Here is a 9,179-nt window from a genome sequence, read left to right on the forward strand (position 1 = left end):
GCTCCGCCCATGCACCCATAGGTTTGACCTTTTCTTTAACCAAAAAGTAGGTTATCAATTCATCTTGTCAAGTCTCAAACTTTGACCGCATAACCACGAACAACTTGATCGATCTTAGTGCGACAAACCGGGTAACCACAATTCTTTCCTTTGACTTCATCCAAACATGACATGCATCCAGCCATGTGTCCACACGGGATACATACCCCCTCAATCGGTGCATCCAAACATATAACACATGTTGAAGAATCTTTATTCTCTTTCTCCTTCTCAATTAGAGTGGAATCAGTGGATATGTAGTGAACCAGATCATCATCCATAATGTCTGAAATCGGAGGTGCTGATGAGACTGTGGGTGGTGGGTAATTGACTGAATTGCGACTTGTTCCTGCATCATTGTTTTGCCATTGGCTCTTTTCCTTGTTTTGAGTGATCGGGTTGGTGATCTTGGTTATCTGGGTTGGTGATCTGATACTGGAGGCTTGAATGTTGAATGAATGAGGACGTCTAATCTGAAATGTGTAAGAATATGAGTGTGCAGTGTGCTGACGCAAAGCATTCTATATGTACGCTTTTAGGAAAGAATTTACAAAGGCTAGCGATGGATTTAGTAGATGATTTACCGGAGAAATTTCTCTGCATGCAGTACAATATCGCTTCAATTGTTGGTTTTCATTTTCGTTAACAGGTGAAAGTACGATGTATGATTCTTGTGTAGGTAAAAACGAACTAAAGTTTAGGCAACAAAAAGTGATTTTGTTTTTGTTTTTGGGAAGTCTAAATGTCTAATCTTACTTCAACTCAACAAACCTACGCCAAGTGTCTCATGACTATAAATATAAAAGGAAAAAATATTAACATAAAATAATACAAATTCTACAACTAAATAAGTGTAATCCAAAAGTATCAAGAAATTACTGTTGGAAATAGAAATGACAACTGAAGGATCGGGCTGGTTAAATTTTGGTTCATCAATGTACGCCTTCCACAGTGGAATAATACAAGTGTTTCTTTTGACTTATCTGAAAAGGACAACGTACCTCTAAGCTAGAATATATAACTTGAAAGGCTTTGTAAGCTTACGTGCTCCACATCGAACTATAACTACCCACCTGCAAATAGAACCATTAATTAAATATTGTAACTATTTATCAATAGTCCTATATTTAATATTTATTGCTATTAAAATGAAATGCTTACACTTTTCTTGGAGGTGGTTGAGCAAACCCTGGCACAATATAAAGCGCTCGCAGCCAACCAGAGAATAAGCATATGTGGTTCTAAAAGAATTGCATTAAACCCAATATAAGATCATTAATTCATTACAATTTCACATAGTAGAACTTTATAAGATCCAAATGAATGAAAAATGCGTATGTACCTCAATTGCACGAACAACATTGCTATATCCATTGAGTCTTGCAACATCAAGTGCAGTTTGACCATTGTTCATCAACAAGGCACTAGCTGAAAATTGAGATGATAAATATTTCGTAAGCAATTAATTGGTTACATATAATATGACATGACAAGATTTCTTGGGAAACTTTTGAGTCCAAAATCCAATTTTTTACGTTTGTTCCAATTTTTTATGTTATGTCATTTACCATGATGGGGATAAATAAAGTAACCAACAATATAGTAGTAACGTTGTCATTGATTAAAAAGCACACACCACCATGTAAAAGCAGTAGCTTAACAATCTGTTCTAGGCCTTTTTTTGCAGCATGATGAGATGAAGAGCAGTTCCAATGACAACCTGAAGAATTTGTTACGATAAGTGAGAAAAAATTACCATGGCCAACTGAGAGGCCAAATAACATATATACCTTCTTTATGATGCATCAAGGAGCAAACCAAGACACCTGGGCGATAGTAGTTCACATTCGTACCTAATTCTAACAAGGTTTTTGCTACATTATAACATGGAAGCCAATATCAGAGGAGTGTATCCGTCCTTGTCCTTCCACTATATTAAAGACAACAGATTTGACACATTAATCCGATAATTTCGTCACTAATAATTGTTAAGGTACAATATATATAGAAAAATTAAATTAGTCTCAATTTGACGCAAAACCCACATCCATGTAAATTAAAGAGAACTGGATCTGATTGTTTTAATAACAGGATTATGCTTCAATCTTCTAAAGGGGTGCAAGCTAAGTAGATAACTTAATGTGATATATCGCCATGTGCTGATGAGACAAATGGCCTCCAACGTTGAACTCTGAAAAAGTTAGTTCAACTTCTAACTGCAAACCATGAAGTCTTCATAAGGAATGAGTACATTTTTACGCATACCTCAAGGCTAGCACCTATCCTGTGAAAGTGTTTAATGCGTTTAATGTTACCAATTCTGACTTGTTGATACAAAAGCTGGTCTTGGATTGCTGTAAACCCATTTCATAAGAAAATTTATCAAAAAAAAAAATTAAAAAAAACGTTTTGTAGGCTTGATTTAGGATCAAGGGTTTTATAAAAAACTTTGACGCAAATTTATATAGAGTAAACCCTGGAATCTACAATCCTACCTGCGTATCCAAAGATTTGATTTGAAATTATCCCAAATTTTAGTTATTCAAATTTTTGTATATCCCATTTTTTTGGATTCCCTTAGTTATAAAAAAGTTTTCCTACATTTCGCATATCTAAAATCCGAAATATACTTCGTTTATTAACTTTTTTAAAGTTTTATTTATTATTTAGAAAATGAAATCAAATGAACTTATTGATAGGTTTTCTAGTATTTTATCTAGGTTTCTTTTGTTCTAGCAACCTACTTTAAAAAAATAAAGAAATACTAACCTCTTGATCTTTCTTGTTGATTTTTTGACTGTGATATTATAATGGGAAAATACTGGTAATAGTCAAAAAATATGGAGTATTTTCAAATTTTAGACATGAAAATCGACATTTCCGGGTATAGATATGAATTTCGCGGAGGTAGCTCCGCAGAGCTCCGCGGAATGGCAAAATCGTAATTAAATCAACGTATAAAAAAAAAAATAAAAAAAACTCAAGATCTATTCCGCGGAGCTACAGTAAATTCCGCGGAGGTAGCTCCGAGGAATGGATATTGAGGTTTTTTTTTCTGTATCGATTCTTCGGAGTTTATATTCATTACCCAACTAATTATTTTCAAAAAAAAGATTATCATACTATCATGATCTTTTCTTGAAAATAATTAATTGGTGAATAAATATAAACCCCGAAAAATTGATGCGAATAAATAAATAAATAAATAACTCAAGATCCATTCATCGGAGCTCCGCGGAATCTACTGTAGCTCCGCGGAATGGATCTTGAGTTTTTTTTTACGTTGATTTATTTACGATTTTGTCATTTCGCGGAGCTACAGTGGATTCCGCGGAATGCATGTCTATACCCGAAAATATCCATTTTCATGTCTAAATTTTGAAAATACCCCTTATTTTTTGGCATGCATAGATGGGAGGACCCATATTAGAAATCCCTCTAGTGGAATCACACATAAAACTCCAAAAAGAGCAAAACCAAAAATAACTAGGAGAGAGGCTTGATCAAAAATTCTACAAACCCTAAGAGGGTTAAGAAATTCTATCTTCCTCAAGAGAATAGAAGGGAGAACAAATATTCCAAAAAAAGAATCTATGTGGAGGGTTTGATCCTTAGAACCATATTTATAGATCTTAGATCATTACCCAACTTGTATCTCCTATCTAATGAGAGATAGATGCATATAGGGTCACACATTATAACAAGTTATTACAATTGATTATTTATTAAAATAATTTTGATTATTAATAAATATAATCAATATTTGTATTTAACTGGAGAATTATTATTTTATGAAAATAATAGATTTAACGACTAATTGAGAAATTACTATTTCTAGGAAATAATAATAAAAGAGAACAAAATTATATATATTCATAAGGTATGAATATATATGTTATGTGAAAATTAATGATAGATTTTCTAGGTTACATTAAAACATATTTACATAGTGAAATTTCCATAAACAATTTATGGGTACATTCAACCTAAAGATCTATGACATTTTCTCATTATAACAACATACTATGAAACTTTCAAACCAACCTACTTGTAATAAAAATTCACAAGGATTAATATACATACCTTTGTTATAATCGAATATAATAAACCGTGTATTTAAGTATTCTAAAGCTTCATGGAAAGCAAACATCCAATAATGTGAATGTGTTTAATGGTTCACACCCAAAACCATAGAACACTAGAAAGACAAGAAGAGAGAAGGGCGAGGAAGAGAAATTTCATTCTCTGCCTTATGGGAATAGAGAACCACGAAATTTGATGCCCAGTGGGAGGTATTTATAGATAGGGAATCTCCAGGATAAACTCTGATTTAAATAATAAAATAATATGATTTTATCTATTCAAGACAGTTATCCTTATCAACTATAGTAGGCCTCTAGAAACCCTAGAAACCCCTCTAAAAATGTCTAATCCTATAGAGGGTTCTAGAATTGTTTTCCTTGCTCAATAATGAATAATTACAATTCAGCCATTACACTTTTAATTAATTCTAATTAATTTCTACTTAATTTAAAATTAATTATTAACTATTTTTTATTAACATATTAATCATATAATATATTAACAAATCATTTTATTTCTTTCCTAATATTACTTCTAACTATTTCTAGTTATGAGGGCAACCCAAAAGGGCTTTGTTTTTATTCATTAAGGCTATACCAATTTAGTTAAGAGCTTATAGACCTAATTCAACCTTCTCGCATTTCAATAAGTTGTCAACTACAATTGCAAGTATATACTTTGAATATCTAGTAAAGTTTTATTTCCAAAGCCACTTCCGAACTCTAATTAACATAGACATTGACCCCATGATAAGTGATCGACTATTCATTCGTTCTTCAAGATTTCATATGGACATGAGACATGAATTAAATAAATCTCATAGTCCAAGATTATGTTTTCGATTTACGATGACTAGATTCAGACTACTAATTAAACACATCAATTTAGTTTGGGCAAGGCCTTACACATAAATGTCAACATCAAATCACTAAGGGGCCCAAAGATATCAAATTTTTATTTAAGGAAAAAGGAAGAAATGAACTTTGGCTATATAATCTATAACAACCCAAAAACAATGATAAAAGTTTTCATTTTAAATTCAATAGTTTCAATCATCAAATAGTTCCAAGTCTATCACATTGTACAATATCCAAAACATTAGAATAAAAGTATCCAAAAAGTGTGGAAATAATGAGGGTAGGATGTTGTGCCATCACGCCGAGCCCTTTCCTTTTGAACTAAAAGTACCTGAAACCATAAACATAAACTATAAGCACAAGGCTTAGTGAGTTTCCCCAAAGTAAGTACCACATACCAAACATACAACTGATCCTATCCCTGGGATAAATATAAACTGTAAGCACAAGGCTTAGTGAGTTTCCCCAAAGTACCACATATGACATTGGTGCCTTCGACCCACAGGTACAGTGAGAAGACTCACTTCTGACAGAAGATAACTGTAGCGTACACTCGAACTGCTGCTAACACGACTACTTACACTAATCATAACCCAATAAAAACCCTAATTAATAATTGGGGTTTAACCCACAAATAATGGTCCAAAACATAATTAATCCTACCAAGGGTGAAATACCATTTCCCCCCACACATAGCCCAATCAACCAAAGCCCAAATCCCTAGTGACCCAAGCCCAAAATGGCCTAAAAGCCTTCCTGGGCGTACGTCCAGCGTATATCGTGTTACGCCCAGCTTACATCGTGTTACGCCTAGCGTACAGCTCATCCTCAGAAGGCTTATAGGGTCGCAACTAGGTACGCCCAACGAACCCTTCATTACGCCTAGCATACTCGACAAGCTTCAAAAACTCTATTAAGGTCTTAATACCTTAATTCTTTACGTCCAAACTTAATATCCACATCTAATGAATGTTTGGAACATAAAGTTGCAAACTTTACGCCTTTACATGGCTACAAGGAGTCCAAAATCATGTTGGATTAGGTGTCTAAGCCCATAAATATATTTGGTATGTACCTGAGTTGATAGTAGCACAGTCCTTTTGGGTTGTCTTGTAACTTGACAAGATGACTTTTGGATAGAAGTTGAATTTATTAATTGGAATAATAAATTGATATAAATAATATATTAATTAGAAATCATGTTGTTTAATTAATATTTAATAAGAAATTAATTTGAAATTAATTTTGGGATAAAAGGAATTAATTAAAAGTATAGGGGCTGTTTTGCAAATCATTGATAGTTGTGAAACTGGGCTCTTGGACTCCTTGGATAGGAGTGGACGAAATTTATAGGGAGGCCCTATAAGATTCCATCCATAGCTCCTAATTAGGAAGTCCATGGGCTGCTTAGGCCTTAAGCAGGAAATTAGGGTTTCCTTATACAAACCCTAGCTTTGGGACTAAGTTACCTCAAGTATATAAGGAACCCTAGACTTGAGATTTTTGGCTACTTGTTGCTTAACCTAGTATAGCCGAAATTTCAAGAGTGTTCCCTCCTCTCTCTCCTCCCATCCTTTGCAAGAGTGTTTGTAAGCCATTCAATGTGCAACATTTGACGCACTAACTACCAACAGTTCAAGGAATAATTTTTATTACTAAATAACAATTGAAGTATGTGTCTAAATCCTTATTTTCGATTTTTACAGATGTATATTAGGGTTTCTTCTCTGTATTCAAGTTTTCCTGTTTAACTAGTGAAAACCTAGATCAAATTCTTTAGGGTGCATGAACACATAGGTCGTGTAGATATGCTCAATACCCATTAGTGGTATTAGAGACTAGGTCGTTTTTTAGTTAAGTTTGTTTCAATTGTGAATTGTTCAAAGGAGAAGGGAGCATAATCATCATTCTGCTCATGCAACTCGACGAGTAGGGCCAAATCGACGAGTGTATTGCCATGACTCGACGAGTTGGTCTGTCAGATCCCTGTTTTTTTGGATTTGATAATTGTTATCTGGGCATGATTAGGATAATTACCTTAAATCGTTTTTATTCGTAAACTTGAATTTTTTAAAAAGGTAATCTTGTATCCTTATCATAAATAAATAATTTGGTTGAATTTTTAGATACAGACAAAATTATTTATTAATTTAATTATTTAAAATTTGACCTAGTATTTTTTTAAAAGTTTAAAAATACATGCTTTGGTTTTATAATTTAAAATTTAATTAAATAGTTAAATTTTGAAATTTAAAATTTTAGAACCCTAGTATTTTAAAAGTAACTAAATATTTTTATAAAATTTCCAATCTTAGTTACTTTAGAAAAATGTGAATTTGATGCTAGTCCATGAAATTGCACATTGCATTTTGTTAAGGTCGTTAGTGGAACGTGTGTGGTTAACCGGCACACTAACATGGACTAACAAAGGGTGGCAATGGGTAGCTCGTAAATTATCATTGATTGATGGAGCGTGTGTGGCTAACCGATACATTAGTTAGGTGGTAAATGATATCGAGAGTACCAAGCTAATTTGCATGGTTATTCACACCTTGTTTGTGATCCTCGGTATCGTAGCCACAAATGGAAAGGGAATAATCGAGATTAAACATGCCATTGTATAGTTCAATGAATCTCAAAAGATCTAGCAATTTCATTTTTAAAACCTAATTCATTTAAAAAAAATTAATGGTGGAATTGGTAGATTGTTATTTATCTACCTTCAAATAATTTACAAGTAGATTACGGCATCCCTTTTCTGAATTGTGAATTATTGTATTGGGTGGTAGCCTTAATATTTCATTTGGGTGTTATATGTAACACCCCGACTCCAAGGTATATTTTAAAAATATTTTATTCATTTTATTGAAGGAACTCGATGAGTTGAAAGCCCCAACTCATCGTGTCGAACTCAGTCAGACCCACGTGATTTTATGACTTATACTCGACGAATCAGAGGACCCCGACTCGAAGAGTAGAGGTTGTGCAAGGAAACCCTAATATTTAGGGTTTGCACCCCTATTTAAAGAACTTATGGGCCGTTTCTAGCCTTCCTTATCGTCATTACAGTCAAAGGAAACCCTAGATCGAGTCCTAAAATCCTCATTGTGTATGTTGAGAGCTTGAAAGATGTTATTTGTTGATCTTGGAAGGGAAACTTGAAGAGTGAGGAGCTTGTATCGAAAAGGAGGAAGTGGATCTATCATCTACTTAGTTTTGGTAACTAACCTGAGGTAAAAAGATACTACCTTGACCCGTTCATATTTAGATCTCTTCTATGGATATTTATTGTCATTTTTGGGGTTTAATGGAGCCACCCTTGGGTTTGAGCTTGTCACAAGGACATGGTCTCAAATCTGGACTCCTCTAGGTCTCAGATTCATAAAGCTATCAACTTTACCTTGTATTGACCTGTCACCATTCCCTAAACCTCATTCTAGACTTGGTTTTGGTGTTCTAAACCTTTAAGACCTTGAATGCATGTAAAGTTTGAAACTTTACGTGGAACCTGTGCCTTAGGAAGCTAGATCTACAATTTGGAGGTTTTGGTGGCTTAAAACGTCTGAATGAGAAATGGACTTAAGGGACTCGATGAGTTGCATGGTCACCTCGATGAGTCCGATGAAGATTGGTTGTTGTTGGTTTCTGCATTGTCTCGGTGAGCCAGTGAGACGACTCGACAAGTAAGTTAGGGTTTTCCCGACATTTAGACACATATGGACTCGATGAGTTGTCTGGAAACTTAGCGAGTCCACTAGGGTTTTCATGATTTCTCAAGTGTTGGAAGGACTCGACGAGTCAGTGAGCTGCACTTGACGAGTTGGGTCAACATGGACTGTTGACCTTGACCGTTGACTTTGACTTTGACCAAAGGTTGACCAGTTTGACTTCTGGGAGTATTTTAGTAAATTGGGAATTTATGGAAGTGGTCCTATGGTGTATATAGGTGGTGGAGTTTGTGGCTGTGATTCGAGAGTTTGATCTTATCACTACAGTTCGACAGTTGTGAGGTGAGTTTTCCTCACTATACTTAAGGGTCTAAGGCACCAAGGTCGGCCCTTTTGGATTGTTATCACGATATGTTATGCTAGTATGATCTATTAGATTAGTATCCTAGTAGATAGAATGGTATTATGTTGTTATGATCTATTAGATCAATATCCTAGTAGATAGGATGATGTTATGCTTGTATGATTTGTT

General features: G+C 34.2%; 1 pseudogene; it reads right to left on the reverse strand.

Annotated features, from left to right (window-relative positions):
- Positions 1-810: 810 nt before the first annotated feature.
- LOC145036240 (putative E3 ubiquitin-protein ligase XBAT35) lies at positions 811-2,405 on the reverse strand (annotated as a pseudogene).
- Positions 2,406-9,179: the final 6,774 nt, after the last annotated feature.

Source organism: Lactuca saligna, chromosome 3 (genome assembly GCF_052625555.1).
Source record: "Lactuca saligna cultivar CGN05327 chromosome 3, ASM5262555v1, whole genome shotgun sequence".
NCBI classification, from domain to species: Eukaryota; Viridiplantae; Streptophyta; class Magnoliopsida; order Asterales; family Asteraceae; genus Lactuca; species Lactuca saligna.